Source organism: Pristiophorus japonicus, unplaced genomic scaffold (genome assembly GCF_044704955.1).
Source record: "Pristiophorus japonicus isolate sPriJap1 unplaced genomic scaffold, sPriJap1.hap1 HAP1_SCAFFOLD_30, whole genome shotgun sequence".
Taxonomy (NCBI): Eukaryota; Metazoa; Chordata; class Chondrichthyes; family Pristiophoridae; genus Pristiophorus; species Pristiophorus japonicus.
This window is the reverse complement of record NW_027252779.1, coordinates 11,288,516-11,304,122: the sequence shown is the minus strand read 5'-3', so window position 1 is coordinate 11,304,122 and position 15,607 is coordinate 11,288,516. Positions and strand designations below refer to the sequence as shown.

At 44.6% G+C, this 15,607-nt stretch overlaps 15 non-coding genes across 15 annotated transcripts; all 15 read left to right on the top strand.

Moving 5' to 3' along the window:
- Nucleotides 1-233: 233 nt before the first annotated feature.
- trnae-uuc (transfer RNA glutamic acid (anticodon UUC)) lies at nucleotides 234-305 on the top strand. The gene has a single exon. It is a non-coding gene; the product is annotated as a tRNA-Glu (tRNA).
- A 1,425-nt stretch (nucleotides 306-1,730) lies between these two features.
- On the top strand, nucleotides 1,731-1,804 carry trnai-aau (transfer RNA isoleucine (anticodon AAU)). The gene has a single exon. It is a non-coding gene; the product is annotated as a tRNA-Ile (tRNA).
- Nucleotides 1,805-2,345: 541 nt separating this feature from the next.
- trnae-uuc (transfer RNA glutamic acid (anticodon UUC)) lies at nucleotides 2,346-2,417 on the top strand. The gene has a single exon. It is a non-coding gene; the product is annotated as a tRNA-Glu (tRNA).
- A 1,425-nt stretch (nucleotides 2,418-3,842) lies between these two features.
- trnai-aau (transfer RNA isoleucine (anticodon AAU)) lies at nucleotides 3,843-3,916 on the top strand. Its single transcript has one exon. It is a non-coding gene; the product is annotated as a tRNA-Ile (tRNA).
- Nucleotides 3,917-4,457: 541 nt separating this feature from the next.
- Nucleotides 4,458-4,529, top strand: trnae-uuc (transfer RNA glutamic acid (anticodon UUC)). The gene has a single exon. It is a non-coding gene; the product is annotated as a tRNA-Glu (tRNA).
- A 1,424-nt stretch (nucleotides 4,530-5,953) lies between these two features.
- trnai-aau (transfer RNA isoleucine (anticodon AAU)) lies at nucleotides 5,954-6,027 on the top strand. The gene has a single exon. It is a non-coding gene; the product is annotated as a tRNA-Ile (tRNA).
- Nucleotides 6,028-6,568: 541 nt separating this feature from the next.
- On the top strand, nucleotides 6,569-6,640 carry trnae-uuc (transfer RNA glutamic acid (anticodon UUC)). The gene has a single exon. It is a non-coding gene; the product is annotated as a tRNA-Glu (tRNA).
- A 1,425-nt stretch (nucleotides 6,641-8,065) lies between these two features.
- trnai-aau (transfer RNA isoleucine (anticodon AAU)) lies at nucleotides 8,066-8,139 on the top strand. The gene has a single exon. It is a non-coding gene; the product is annotated as a tRNA-Ile (tRNA).
- Nucleotides 8,140-8,680: 541 nt separating this feature from the next.
- On the top strand, nucleotides 8,681-8,752 carry trnae-uuc (transfer RNA glutamic acid (anticodon UUC)). Its single transcript has one exon. It is a non-coding gene; the product is annotated as a tRNA-Glu (tRNA).
- A 1,425-nt stretch (nucleotides 8,753-10,177) lies between these two features.
- trnai-aau (transfer RNA isoleucine (anticodon AAU)) lies at nucleotides 10,178-10,251 on the top strand. Its single transcript has one exon. It is a non-coding gene; the product is annotated as a tRNA-Ile (tRNA).
- Nucleotides 10,252-10,793: 542 nt separating this feature from the next.
- On the top strand, nucleotides 10,794-10,865 carry trnae-uuc (transfer RNA glutamic acid (anticodon UUC)). The gene has a single exon. It is a non-coding gene; the product is annotated as a tRNA-Glu (tRNA).
- Nucleotides 10,866-12,290: 1,425 nt separating this feature from the next.
- trnai-aau (transfer RNA isoleucine (anticodon AAU)) lies at nucleotides 12,291-12,364 on the top strand. Its single transcript has one exon. It is a non-coding gene; the product is annotated as a tRNA-Ile (tRNA).
- A 542-nt stretch (nucleotides 12,365-12,906) lies between these two features.
- Nucleotides 12,907-12,978, top strand: trnae-uuc (transfer RNA glutamic acid (anticodon UUC)). The gene has a single exon. It is a non-coding gene; the product is annotated as a tRNA-Glu (tRNA).
- A 1,425-nt stretch (nucleotides 12,979-14,403) lies between these two features.
- trnai-aau (transfer RNA isoleucine (anticodon AAU)) lies at nucleotides 14,404-14,477 on the top strand. Its single transcript has one exon. It is a non-coding gene; the product is annotated as a tRNA-Ile (tRNA).
- A 542-nt stretch (nucleotides 14,478-15,019) lies between these two features.
- On the top strand, nucleotides 15,020-15,091 carry trnae-uuc (transfer RNA glutamic acid (anticodon UUC)). Its single transcript has one exon. It is a non-coding gene; the product is annotated as a tRNA-Glu (tRNA).
- Nucleotides 15,092-15,607: the final 516 nt, after the last annotated feature.

The window sequence follows — 15,607 nt, the reverse complement described above, 5'->3', positions numbered from 1 at the left end:
CACCCGGCACCGAGAGTGAAAAATCCCGAGAAAAGGACAGAATGAAATAGATTTCAGTGGATGCCTACCCGCACGTGATGCTGCGGATGCGCGGACATATCTTTGGTGTTCTCCACAAAAAATGCCATTTGCTCCGAACAGTTTTACCTGGCGCGAAAGTGGTGAGACTTTGGAAGGAGCAAGCAGGAAAGACTGTGTGGGTCTGCTTGTTGGCAAGCAAATGTGTAGCAGCTTCCCTGGTGGTTTAGTGGTTAGGTTTCGGCGCTTTCACCGCTGCGGCCCGGGTTCGATTCCCGGTCAGGGAACATTGTATTTTCGGCCGTTTGACCTGCATGGCTGTTCTTGAACAAATTCACAGCTCACTGCACTCTTGCTGCCCCAACCACATCAGCAGCGCATCATTCGTTGTCGTGATACAGCACACACTTCTGTGCCTTCCGTTTCAAAGTCAGCAGTAAATGAGGAGATCTCGCTCTCGCTCAACTGGTGCTGATTGACACCGTAAATGTTGCCGATCATGGCTAACTTTAGCCTTCCGTGTACATTTTTGCGGCACATCACTCTAGCTTACCATCTGTCAATGCATTGCCAGTGTGGAAATATTCAGCATTTTAAACTTAGCAACGTCTGCAAGACTGGAATCAGTGAATGCCTGGGCCATAGCCACTGATAACTTATCCCGAGCATTCATTTGGCCTGGGCCCCTCCTATATTGCACATTGGCTCACTGTGTGTCTATGTTTAGCGTTCACAGGCAATTTACAAGTTCTGAATTTCCCAGCAGTGAATTCATGGAGTGATTGATCTAACCGATATTCAACATCAGTATTGTTAAGTCTCAAACAGTTATAAACTCTCCAGTATATTTCACTGTGTCTTCAAGACGGTGAGATCGAGCCTGTTGTGCAAGCTTTGTTTCTTTATGATCACTTCAGCAGAACATTAAATCAACATGTGGAATTGAATTGCTGATTGACACTGTAAATTTGCCAACATTTAACTGCAGTGTGACAACAATCACCGTTATAATTAGGCTTCCATTACGTTCTTGCACGACATCACCCTAAGTAACCTAGTTGATCACAGCACAGATATCAGTTAATTCATTGCCAGTGCGAAAAAATACACATTTTGAACTTAGCAACGTGTACAAGACCATTGCCTGGATCGTGGGCACTGATAACGGAACATGAGCATTAAGATTTTCGGTATCATTATACTTTACATTGACACAACCTGAGCTCTGAGATGTGTTTTGGACCCATTGCCCCGAAACGAGGACAGAGTGGGTGGGGCAATTCCTTCCGGGGTCAGGTTTTCTTTCAAAAAGGTGTGAGAAAACTTTGCTTCGTTTACTGTCAGACCGAAATAGTTCAGTTGGGAAGGCGTTTGACTGAAGATCCAGATGGTTCATGGCTCAATCCCGTGTTTCAGCAATTTTTGGTTATTTCGCGTTCCCTTCATTCTAAGGGTAGTGGCTGATTTTATATCGGGACAGTGGGCTGTTCAGCGGTTGCGTGATAATAATTTTCAACATGAATTGTTTTTAGATTAAGCTGTTACGTTCTGTTACGTTCTATTTACACTCTGCGCAGTGTTGTAGATGAACAGTGAACAATGTTTAAGCGATGTGATGCGTTCAATGTTTATGCAGCAAATCTGTCATCCAGTGTGAGTTGGAAACACAATCCCCGCAGAGTGAGCTTTCACGCAACGTTAACACAACTTGTGGCCGGTTAGCTCAGTTGGTTAGAGCGTGGTGCTAATAACGCCAAGGTCGCGGGTTCGATCCCCGTACGGGCCATTCCAGTGTTTTTCATAATTTTTATTCGGTTTTTAATCACGTTGAAAATCAAATCTTTATAATGAAACAAATCCACACAGAATCACAAGGGTTGGGAATTATTTGGAATAACAGTCATTGCTACTTGCCGACGGGGTGGAGAGGCACATCTTTCTGTTTATTTCTGTTTCTTGGTTTGCTGATAAACGATGAACCGGAGGCCTGTTCCCATAAATGCTCAAAAGTAGGAACAGACAGCCAGAACGGTTCTGTCGCCTGGAGATGGGCAAAAGACTGCAGTTCAGGACAAAAACACTAAATGAAATGTTCACCCGGCACCGAGAGTGAAAAATCCCGAGAAAAGGACAGAATGAAATAGATTTCAGTGGATGCCTACCCGCACGTGATGCTGCGGATGCGCGGACATATCTTTGGTGTTCTCCACAAAAAATGCCATTTGCTCCGAACAGTTTTACCTGGCGCGAAAGTGGTGAGACTTTGGAAGGAGCAAGCAGGAAAGACTGTGTGGGTCTGCTTGTTGGCAAGCAAATGTGTAGCAGCTTCCCTGGTGGTTTAGTGGTTAGGTTTCGGCGCTTTCACCGCTGCGGCCCGGGTTCGATTCCCGGTCAGGGAACATTGTATTTTCGGCCGTTTGACCTGCAAGGCTGTTCTTGAACAAATTCACAGCTCACTGCACTCTTGCTGCCCCAACCACATCAGCAGCGCATCATTCGTTGTCGTGATACAGCACACACTTCTGTGCCTTCCGTTTCAAAGTCAGCAGTAAATGAGGAGATCTCGCTCTCGCTCAACTGGTGCTGATTGACACCGTAAATGTTGCCGATCATGGCTAACTTTAGCCTTCCGTGTACATTTTTGCGGCACATCACTCTAGCTTACCATCTGTCAATGCATTGCCAGTGTGGAAATATTCAGCATTTTAAACTTAGCAACGTCTGCAAGACTGGAATCAGTGAATGCCTGGGCCATAGCCACTGATAACTTATCCCGAGCATTCATTTGGCCTGGGCCCCTCCTATATTGCACATTGGCTCACTGTGTGTCTATGTTTAGCGTTCACAGGCAATTTACAAGTTCTGAATTTCCCAGCAGTGAATTCATCGAGTGATTGATCTAACCGATATTCAACATCAGTATTGTTAAGTCTCAAACAGTTATAAACTCTCCAGTATATTTCACTGTGTCTTCAAGACGGTGAGATCGAGCCTGTTGTGCAAGCTTTGTTTCTTTATGATCACTTCAGCAGAACATTAAATCAACATGTGGAATTGAATTGCTGATTGACACTGTAAATTTGCCAACATTTAACTGCAGTGTGACAACAATCACCGTTATAATTAGGCTTCCATTACGTTCTTGCACGACATCACCCTAAGTAACCTAGTTGATCACAGCACAGATATCAGTTAATTCATTGCCAGTGCGAAAAAATACACATTTTGAACTTAGCAACGTGTACAAGACCATTGCCTGGATCGTGGGCACTGATAACGGAACATGAGCATTAAGATTTTCGGTATCATTATACTTTACATTGACACAACCTGAGCTCTGAGATGTGTTTTGGACCCATTGCCCCGAAACGAGGACAGAGTGGGTGGGGCAATTCCTTCCGGGGTCAGGTTTTCTTTCAAAAAGGTGTGAGAAAACTTTGCTTCGTTTACTGTCAGACCGAAATAGTTCAGTTGGGAAGGCGTTTGACTGAAGATCCAGATGGTTCATGGCTCAATCCCGTGTTTCAGCAATTTTTGGTTATTTCGCGTTCCCTTCATTCTAAGGGTAGTGGCTGATTTTATATCGGGACAGTGGGCTGTTCAGCGGTTGCGTGATAATAATTTTCAACATGAATTGTTTTTAGATTAAGCTGTTACGTTCTGTTACGTTCTATTTACACTCTGCGCAGTGTTGTAGATGAACAGTGAACAATGTTTAAGCGATGTGATGCGTTCAATGTTTATGCAGCAAATCTGTCATCCAGTGTGAGTTGGAAACACAATCCCCGCAGAGTGAGCTTTCACGCAACGTTAACACAACTTGTGGCCGGTTAGCTCAGTTGGTTAGAGCGTGGTGCTAATAACGCCAAGGTCGCGGGTTCGATCACCGTACGGGCCATTCCAGTGTTTTTCATAATTTTTATTCGGTTTTTAATCACGTTGAAAATCAAATCTTTATAATGAAACAAATCCACACAGAATCACAAGGGTTGGGAATTATTTGGAATAACAGTCATTGCTACTTGCCGACGGGGTGGAGAGGCACATCTTTCTGTTTATTTCTGTTTCTTGGTTTGCTGATAAACGATGAACCGGAGGCCTGTTCCAATAAATGCTCAAAAGTAGGAACAGACAGCCAGAACGGTTCTGTCGCCTGGAGATGGGCAAAAGACTGCAGTTCAGGACAAAAACACTAAATGAAATGTTCACCCGGCACCGAGAGTGAAAAATCCCGAGAAAAGGACAGAATGAAATAGATTTCAGTGGATGCCTACCCGCACGTGATGCTGCGGATGCGCGGACATATCTTTGGTGTTCTCCACAAAAAATGCCATTTGCTCCGAACAGTTTTACCTGGCGCGAAAGTGGTGAGACTTTGGAAGGAGCAAGCAGGAAAGACTGTGTGGGTCTGCTTGTTGGCAAGCAAATGTGTAGCAGCTTCCCTGGTGGTTTAGTGGTTAGGTTTCGGCGCTTTCACCGCTGCGGCCCGGGTTCGATTCCCGGTCAGGGAACATTGTATTTTCGGCCGTTTGACCTGCATGGCTGTTCTTGAACAAATTCACAGCTCACTGCACTCTTGCTGCCCCAACCACATCAGCAGCGCATCATTCGTTGTCGTGATACAGCACACACTTCTGTGCCTTCCGTTTCAAAGTCAGCAGTAAATGAGGAGATCTCGCTCTCGCTCAACTGGTGCTGATTGACACCGTAAATGTTGCCGATCATGGCTAACTTTAGCCTTCCGTGTACATTTTTGCGGCACATCACTCTAGCTTACCATCTGTCAATGCATTGCCAGTGTGGAAATATTCAGCATTTTAAACTTAGCAACGTCTGCAAGACTGGAATCAGTGAATGCCTGGGCCATAGCCACTGATAACTTATCCCGAGCATTCATTTGGCCTGGGCCCCTCCTATATTGCACATTGGCTCACTGTGTGTCTATGTTTAGCGTTCACAGGCAATTTACAAGTTCTGAATTTCCCAGCAGTGAATTCATGGAGTGATTGATCTAACCGATATTCAACATCAGTATTGTTAAGTCTCAAACAGTTATAAACTCTCCAGTATATTTCACTGTGTCTTCAAGACGGTGAGATCGAGCCTGTTGTGCAAGCTTTGTTTCGTTATGAACACTTCAGCAGAACATTAAATCAACATGTGGAATTGAATTGCTGATTGACACTGTAAATTTGCCAACATTTAACTGCAGTGTGAGAACAATTACCGTTATAATTAGGCTTCCATTACGTCTTGCACGACATCACCCTAAGTAACCTAGTTGATCACAGCACAGATATCAGTTAATTCATTGCCAGTGCGAAAAAATACACATTTTGAACTTAGGAACGTGTACAAGACCATTGCCTGGATCGTGGGCACTGATAACGGAACATGAGCATTAAGATTTTCGGTATCATTATACTTTACATTGACACAACCTGAGCTCTGAGATGTGTTTTGGACCCATTGCCCCGAAACGATGACAGAGTGGGTGGGGCAATTCCTTCCGGGGTCAGGTTTTCTTTCAAAAAGGTGTGAGAAAACTTTGCTTCGTTTACTGTCAGACCGAAATAGTTCAGTTGGGAAGGCGTTTGACTGAAGATCCAGATGGTTCATGGCTCAATCCCGTGTTTCAGCAATTTTTGGTTATTTCGCGTTCCCTTCATTCTAAGGGTAGTGGCTGATTTTATATCGGGACAGTGGGCTGTTCAGCGGTTGCGTGATAATAATTTTCAACATGAATTGTTTTTAGATTAAGCTGTTACGTTCTGTTACGTTCTATTTACACTCTGCGCAGTGTTGTAGATGAACAGTGAACAATGTTTAAGCGATGTGATGCGTTCAATGTTTATGCAGCAAATCTGTCATCCAGTGTGAGTTGGAAACACAATCCCCGCAGAGTGAGCTTTCACGCAACGTTAACACAACTTGTGGCCGGTTAGCTCAGTTGGTTAGAGCGTGGTGCTAATAACGCCAAGGTCGCGGGTTCGATCCCCGTACGGGCCATTCCAGTGTTTTTCATAATTTTTATTCGGTTTTTAATCACGTTGAAAATCAAATCTTTATAATGAAACAAATCCACACAGAATCACAAGGGTTGGGAATTATTTGGAATAACAGTCATTGCTACTTGCCGACGGGGTGGAGAGGCACATCTTTCTGTTTATTTCTGTTTCTTGGTTTGCTGATAAACGATGAACCGGAGGCCTGTTCCCATAAATGCTCAAAAGTAGGAACAGACAGCCAGAACGGTTCTGTCGCCTGGAGATGGGCAAAAGACTGCAGTTCAGGACAAAAACACTAAATGAAATGTTCACCCGGCACCGAGAGTGAAAAATCCCGAGAAAAGGACAGAATGAAATAGATTTCAGTGGATGCCTACCCGCACGTGATGCTGCGGATGCGCGGACATATCTTTGGTGTTCTCCACAAAAAATGCCATTTGCTCCGAACAGTTTTACCTGGCGCGAAAGTGGTGAGACTTTGGAAGGAGCAAGCAGGAAAGACTGTGTGGGTCTGCTTGTTGGCAAGCAAATGTGTAGCAGCTTCCCTGGTGGTTTAGTGGTTAGGTTTCGGCGCTTTCACCGCTGCGGCCCGGGTTCGATTCCCGGTCAGGGAACATTGTATTTTCGGCCGTTTGACCTGCATGGCTGTTCTTGAACAAATTCACAGCTCACTGCACTCTTGCTGCCCCAACCACATCAGCAGCGCATCATTCGTTGTCGTGATACAGCACACACTTCTGTGCCTTCCGTTTCAAAGTCAGCAGTAAATGAGGAGATCTCGCTCTCGCTCAACTGGTGCTGATTGACACCGTAAATGTTGCCGATCATGGCTAACTTTAGCCTTCCGTGTACATTTTTGCGGCACATCACTCTAGCTTACCATCTGTCAATGCATTGCCAGTGTGGAAATATTCAGCATTTTAAACTTAGCAACGTCTGCAAGACTGGAATCAGTGAATGCCTGGGCCATAGCCACTGATAACTTATCCCGAGCATTCATTTGGCCTGGGCCCCTCCTATATTGCACATTGGCTCACTGTGTGTCTATGTTTAGCGTTCACAGGCAATTTACAAGTTCTGAATTTCCCAGCAGTGAATTCATCGAGTGATTGATCTAACCGATATTCAACATCAGTATTGTTAAGTCTCAAACAGTTATAAACTCTCCAGTATATTTCACTGTGTCTTCAAGACGGTGAGATCGAGCCTGTTGTGCAAGCTTTGTTTCTTTATGATCACTTCAGCAGAACATTAAATCAACATGTGGAATTGAATTGCTGATTGACACTGTAAATTTGCCAACATTTAACTGCAGTGTGACAACAATCACCGTTATAATTAGGCTTCCATTACGTTCTTGCACGACATCACCCTAAGTAACCTAGTTGATCACAGCACAGATATCAGTTAATTCATTGCCAGTGCGAAAAAATACACATTTTGAACTTAGCAACGTGTACAAGACCATTGCCTGGATCGTGGGCACTGATAACGGAACATGAGCATTAAGATTTTCGGTATCATTATACTTTACATTGACACAACCTGAGCTCTGAGATGTGTTTTGGACCCATTGCCCCGAAACGAGGACAGAGTGGGTGGGGCAATTCCTTCCGGGGTCAGGTTTTCTTTCAAAAAGGTGTGAGAAAACTTTGCTTCGTTTACTGTCAGACCGAAATAGTTCAGTTGGGAAGGCGTTTGACTGAAGATCCAGATGGTTCATGGCTCAATCCCGTGTTTCAGCAATTTTTGGTTATTTCGCGTTCCCTTCATTCTAAGGGTAGTGGCTGATTTTATATCGGGACAGTGGGCTGTTCAGCGGTTGCGTGATAATAATTTTCAACATGAATTGTTTTTAGATTAAGCTGTTACGTTCTGTTACGTTCTATTTACACTCTGCGCAGTGTTGTAGATGAACAGTGAACAATGTTTAAGCGATGTGATGCGTTCAATGTTTATGCAGCAAATCTGTCATCCAGTGTGAGTTGGAAACACAATCCCCGCAGAGTGAGCTTTCACGCAACGTTAACACAACTTGTGGCCGGTTAGCTCAGTTGGTTAGAGCGTGGTGCTAATAACGCCAAGGTCGCGGGTTCGATCCCCGTACGGGCCATTCCAGTGTTTTTCATAATTTTTATTCGGTTTTTAATCACGTTGAAAATCAAATCTTTATAATGAAACAAATCCACACAGAATCACAAGGGTTGGGAATTATTTGGAATAACAGTCATTGCTACTTGCCGACGGGGTGGAGAGGCACATCTTTCTGTTTATTTCTGTTTCTTGGTTTGCTGATAAACGATGAACCGGAGGCCTGTTCCCATAAATGCTCAAAAGTAGGAACAGACAGCCAGAACGGTTCTGTCGCCTGGAGATGGGCAAAAGACTGCAGTTCAGGACAAAAACACTAAATGAAATGTTCACCCGGCACCGAGAGTGAAAAATCCCGAGAAAAGGACAGAATGAAATAGATTTCAGTGGATGCCTACCCGCACGTGATGCTGCGGATGCGCGGACATATCTTTGGTGTTCTCCACAAAAAATGCCATTTGCTCCGAACAGTTTTACCTGGCGCGAAAGTGGTGAGACTTTGGAAGGAGCAAGCAGGAAAGACTGTGTGGGTCTGCTTGTTGGCAAGCAAATGTGTAGCAGCTTCCCTGGTGGTTTAGTGGTTAGGTTTCGGCGCTTTCACCGCTGCGGCCCGGGTTCGATTCCCGGTCAGGGAACATTGTATTTTCGGCCGTTTGACCTGCAAGGCTGTTCTTGAACAAATTCACAGCTCACTGCACTCTTGCTGCCCCAACCACATCAGCAGCGCATCATTCGTTGTCGTGATACAGCACACACTTCTGTGCCTTCCGTTTCAAAGTCAGCAGTAAATGAGGAGATCTCGCTCTCGCTCAACTGGTGCTGATTGACACCGTAAATGTTGCCGATCATGGCTAACTTTAGCCTTCCGTGTACATTTTTGCGGCACATCACTCTAGCTTACCATCTGTCAATGCATTGCCAGTGTGGAAATATTCAGCATTTTAAACTTAGCAACGTCTGCAAGACTGGAATCAGTGAATGCCTGGGCCATAGCCACTGATAACTTATCCCGAGCATTCATTTGGCCTGGGCCCCTCCTATATTGCACATTGGCTCACTGTGTGTCTATGTTTAGCGTTCACAGGCAATTTACAAGTTCTGAATTTCCCAGCAGTGAATTCATCGAGTGATTGATCTAACCGATATTCAACATCAGTATTGTTAAGTCTCAAACAGTTATAAACTCTCCAGTATATTTCACTGTGTCTTCAAGACGGTGAGATCGAGCCTGTTGTGCAAGCTTTGTTTCTTTATGATCACTTCAGCAGAACATTAAATCAACATGTGGAATTGAATTGCTGATTGACACTGTAAATTTGCCAACATTTAACTGCAGTGTGACAACAATCACCGTTATAATTAGGCTTCCATTACGTTCTTGCACGACATCACCCTAAGTAACCTAGTTGATCACAGCACAGATATCAGTTAATTCATTGCCAGTGCGAAAAAATACACATTTTGAACTTAGCAACGTGTACAAGACCATTGCCTGGATCGTGGGCACTGATAACGGAACATGAGCATTAAGATTTTCGGTATCATTATACTTTACATTGACACAACCTGAGCTGTGAGATGTGTTTTGGACCCATTGCCCCGAAACGAGGACAGAGTGGGTGGGGCAATTCCTTCCGGGGTCAGGTTTTCTTTCAAAAAGGTGTGAGAAAACTTTGCTTGGTTCACTGTCAGACCGAAATAGTTCAGTTGGGAAGGCGTTTGACTGAAGATCCAGATGGTTCATGGCTCAATCCCGTGTTTCAGCAATTTTTGGTTATTTCGCGTTCCCTTCATTCTAAGGGTAGTGGCTGATTTTATATCGGGACAGTGGGCTGTTCAGCGGTTGCGTGATAATAATTTTCAACATGAATTGTTTTTAGATTAAGCTGTTACGTTCTGTTACGTTCTATTTACACTCTGCGCAGTGTTGTAGATGAACAGTGAACAATGTTTAAGCGATGTGATGCGTTCAATGTTTATGCAGTAAATCTGTCATCCAGTGTGAGTTGGAAACACAATCCCCGCAGAGTGAGCTTTCACGCAACGTTAACACAACTTGTGGCCGGTTAGCTCAGTTGGTTAGAGCGTGGTGCTAATAACGCCAAGGTCGCGGGTTCGATCCCCGTACGGGCCATTCCAGTGTTTTTCATAATTTTTATTCGGTGTTTTAGTCACGTTGAAAATCAAATCTTTATAATGAAACAAATCCACACAGAATCACAAGGGTTGGGAATTATTTGGAATAACAGTCATTGCTACTTGCCGACGGGGTGGAGAGGCACATCTTTCTGTTTATTTCTGTTTCTTGGTTTGCTGATAAACGATGAACCGGAGGCCTGTTCCCGTAAATGCTCAAAAGTAGGAACAGACAGCCAGAACGGTTCTGTCGCCTGGAGATGGGCAAAAGACTGTAGTTCAGGACAAAAACACTAAATGAAATGTTCACCCGGCACCGAGAGTGAAAAATCCCGAGAAAAGGACAGAATGAAATAGATTTCAGTGGATGCCTACCCGCACGTGATGCTGCGGATGCGCGGACATATCTTTGGTGTTCTCCACAAAAAATGCCATTTGCTCCGAACAGTTTTACCTGGCGCGAAAGTGGTGAGACTTTGGAAGGAGCAAGCAGGAAAGACTGTGTGGGTCTGCTTGTTGGCAAGCAAATGTGTAGCAGCTTCCCTGGTGGTTTAGTGGTTAGGTTTCGGCGCTTTCACCGCTGCGGCCCGGGTTCGATTCCCGGTCAGGGAACATTGTATTTTCGGCCGTTTGACCTGCAAGGCTGTTCTTGAACAAATTCACAGCTCACTGCACTCTTGCTGCCCCAACCACATCAGCAGCGCATCATTCGTTGTCGTGATACAGCACACACTTCTGTGCCTTCCGTTTCAAAGTCAGCAGTAAATGAGGAGATCTCGCTCTCGCTCAACTGGTGCTGATTGACACCGTAAATGTTGCCGATCATGGCTAACTTTAGCCTTCCGTGTACATTTTTGCGGCACATCACTCTAGCTTACCATCTGTCAATGCATTGCCAGTGTGGAAATATTCAGCATTTTAAACTTAGCAACGTCTGCAAGACTGGAATCAGTGAATGCCTGGGCCATGGCCACTGATAACTTATCCCGAGCATTCATTTGGCCTGGGCCCCTCCTATATTGCACATTGGCTCACTGTGTGTCTATGTTTAGCGTTCACAGGCAATTTACAAGTTCTGAATTTCCCAGCAGTGAATTCATGGAGTGATTGATCTAACCGATATTCAACATCAGTATTGTTAAGTCTCAAACAGTTATAAACTCTCCAGTATATTTCACTGTGTCTTCAAGACGGTGAGATCGAGCCTGTTGTGCAAGCTTTGTTTCTTTATGATCACTTCAGCAGAACATTAAATCAACATGTGGAATTGAATTGCTGATTGACACTGTAAATTTGCCAACATTTAACTGCAGTGTGACAACAATCACCGTTATAATTAGGCTTCCATTACGTTCTTGCACGACATCACCCTAAGTAACCTAGTTGATCACAGCACAGATATCAGTTAATTCATTGCCAGTGCGAAAAAATACACATTTTGAACTTAGCAACGTGTACAAGACCATTGCCTGGATCGTGGGCACTGATAACGGAACATGAGCATTAAGATTTTCGGTATCATTATACTTTACATTGACACAACCTGAGCTGTGAGATGTGTTTTGGACCCATTGCCCCGAAACGAGGACAGAGTGGGTGGGGCAATTCCTTCCGGGGTCAGGTTTTCTTTCAAAAAGGTGTGAGAAAACTTTGCTTGGTTCACTGTCAGACCGAAATAGTTCAGTTGGGAAGGCGTTTGACTGAAGATCCAGATGGTTCATGGCTCAATCCCGTGTTTCAGCAATTTTTGGTTATTTCGCGTTCCCTTCATTCTAAGGGTAGTGGCTGATTTTATATCGGGACAGTGGGCTGTTCAGCGGTTGCGTGATAATAATTTTCAACATGAATTGTTTTTAGATTAAGCTGTTACGTTCTGTTACGTTCTATTTACACTCTGCGCAGTGTTGTAGATGAACAGTGAACAATGTTTAAGCGATGTGATGCGTTCAATGTTTATGCAGTAAATCTGTCATCCAGTGTGAGTTGGAAACACAATCCCCGCAGAGTGAGCTTTCACGCAACGTTAACACAACTTGTGGCCGGTTAGCTCAGTTGGTTAGAGCGTGGTGCTAATAACGCCAAGGTCGCGGGTTCGATCCCCGTACGGGCCATTCCAGTGTTTTTCATAATTTTTATTCGGTGTTTTAGTCACGTTGAAAATCAAATCTTTATAATGAAACAAATCCACACAGAATCACAAGGGTTGGGAATTATTTGGAATAACAGTCATTGCTACTTGCCGACGGGGTGGAGAGGCACATCTTTCTGTTTATTTCTGTTTCTTGGTTTGCTGATAAACGATGAACCGGAGGCCTGTTCCCGTAAATGCTCAAAAGTAGGAACAGACAGCCAGAACGGTTCTGTCGCCTGGAGATGGGCAAAAGACTGTAGTTCAGGACAAAAACACTAAATGAAATGTTCACCCGGCACCGAGAGTGAAAAATCCCGAGAAAAGGACAGAATGAAATAGATTTCAGTGGATGCCTACCCGCACGTGATGCTGCGGATGCGCGGACATATCTTTGGTGTTCTCCACAAAAAATGCCATTTGCTCCGAACAGTTTTACCTGGCGCGAAAGTGGTGAGACTTTGGAAGGAGCAAGCAGGAAAGACTGTGTGGGTCTGCTTGTTGGCAAGCAAATGTGTAGCAGCTTCCCTGGTGGTTTAGTGGTTAGGTTTCGGCGCTTTCACCGCTGCGGCCCGGGTTCGATTCCCGGTCAGGGAACATTGTATTTTCGGCCGTTTGACCTGCAAGGCTGTTCTTGAACAAATTCACAGCTCACTGCACTCTTGCTGCCCCAACCACATCAGCAGCGCATCATTCGTTGTCGTGATACAGCACACACTTCTGTGCCTTCCGTTTCAAAGTCAGCAGTAAATGAGGAGATCTCGCTCTCGCTCAACTGGTGCTGATTGACACCGTAAATGTTGCCGATCATGGCTAACTTTAGCCTTCCGTGTACATTTTTGCGGCACATCACTCTAGCTTACCATCTGTCAATGCATTGCCAGTGTGGAAATATTCAGCATTTTAAACTTAGCAACGTCTGCAAGACTGGAATCAGTGAATGCCTGGGCCATAGCCACTGATAACTTATCCCGAGCATTCATTTGGCCTGGGCCCCTCCTATATTGCACATTGGCTCACTGTGTGTCTATGTTTAGCGTTCACAGGCAATTTACAAGTTCTGAATTTCCCAGCAGTGAATTCATGGAGTGATTGATCTAACCGATATTCAACATCAGTATTGTTAAGTCTCAAACAGTTATAAACTCTCCAGTATATTTCACTGTGTCTTCAAGACGGTGAGATCGAGCCTGTTGTGCAAGCTTTGTTTCTTGATGATCACTTCAGCAGAACATTAAATCAACATGTGGAATTGAATTGCTGATTGACACTGTAAATTTGCCAACATTTAACTGCAGTGTGACAACAATCACCGTTATAATTAGGCTTCCATTACGTTCTTGCACGACATCACCCTAAGTAACCTAGTTGATCACAGCACAGATATCAGTTAATTCATTGCCAGTGCGAAAAAATACACATTTTGAACTTAGCAACGTGTACAAGACCATTGCCTGGATCGTGGGCACTGATAACGGAACATGAGCATTAAGATTTTCGGTATCATTATACTTTACATTGACACAACCTGAGCTCTGAGATGTGTTTTGGACCCATTGCCCCGAAACGAGGACAGAGTGGGTGGGGCAATTCCTTCCGGGGTCAGGTTTTCTTTCAAAAAGGTGTGAGAAAACTTTGCTTGGTTCACTGTCAGACCGAAATAGTTCAGTTGGGAAGGCGTTTGACTGAAGATCCAGATGGTTCATGGCTCAATCCCGTGTTTCAGCAATTTTTGGTTATTTCGCGTTCCCTTCATTCTAAGGGTAGTGGCTGATTTTATATCGGGACAGTGGGCTGTTCAGCGGTTGCGTGATAATAATTTTCAACATGAATTGTTTTTAGATTAAGCTGTTACGTTCTGTTACGTTCTATTTACACTCTGCGCAGTGTTGTAGATGAACAGTGAACAATGTTTAAGCGATGTGATGCGTTCAATGTTTATGCAGTAAATCTGTCATCCAGTGTGAGTTGGAAACACAATCCCCGCAGAGTGAGCTTTCACGCAACGTTAACACAACTTGTGGCCGGTTAGCTCAGTTGGTTAGAGCGTGGTGCTAATAACGCCAAGGTCGCGGGTTCGATCCCCGTACGGGCCATTCCAGTGTTTTTCATAATTTTTATTCGGTGTTTTAGTCACGTTGAAAATCAAATCTTTATAATGAAACAAATCCACACAGAATCACAAGGGTTGGGAATTATTTGGAATAACAGTCATTGCTACTTGCCGACGGGGTGGAGAGGCACATCTTTCTGTTTATTTCTGTTTCTTGGTTTGCTGATAAACGATGAACCGGAGGCCTGTTCCCGTAAATGCTCAAAAGTAGGAACAGACAGCCAGAACGGTTCTGTCGCCTGGAGATGGGCAAAAGACTGTAGTTCAGGACAAAAACACTAAATGAAATGTTCACCCGGCACCGAGAGTGAAAAATCCCGAGAAAAGGACAGAATGAAATAGATTTCAGTGGATGCCTACCCGCACGTGATGCTGCGGATGCGCGGACATATCTTTGGTGTTCTCCACAAAAAATGCCATTTGCTCCGAACAGTTTTACCTGGCGCGAAAGTGGTGAGACTTTGGAAGGAGCAAGCAGGAAAGACTGTGTGGGTCTGCTTGTTGGCAAGCAAATGTGTAGCAGCTTCCCTGGTGGTTTAGTGGTTAGGTTTCGGCGCTTTCACCGCTGCGGCCCGGGTTCGATTCCCGGTCAGGGAACATTGTATTTTCGGCCGTTTGACCTGCAAGGCTGTTCTTGAACAAATTCACAGCTCACTGCACTCTTGCTGCCCCAACCACATCAGCAGCGCATCATTCGTTGTCGTGATACAGCACACACTTCTGTGCCTTCCGTTTCAAAGTCAGCAGTAAATGAGGAGATCTCGCTCTCGCTCAACTGGTGCTGATTGACACCGTAAATGTTGCCGATCATGGCTAACTTTAGCCTTCCGTGTACATTTTTGCGGCACATCACTCTAGCTTACCATCTGTCAATGCATTGCCAGTGTGGAAATATTCAGCATTTTAAACTTAGCAACGTCTGCAAGACTGGAATCAGTGAATGCCTGGGCCATAGCCACTGATAACTTATCCCGAGCATTCATTTGGCCTGGGCCCCTCCTATATTGCACATTGGCTCACTGTGTGTCTATGTTTAGCGTTCACAGGCAATTTACAAGTTCTGAATTTCCCAGCAGTGAATTCATGGAGTGATTGATCTAACCGATATTCAAC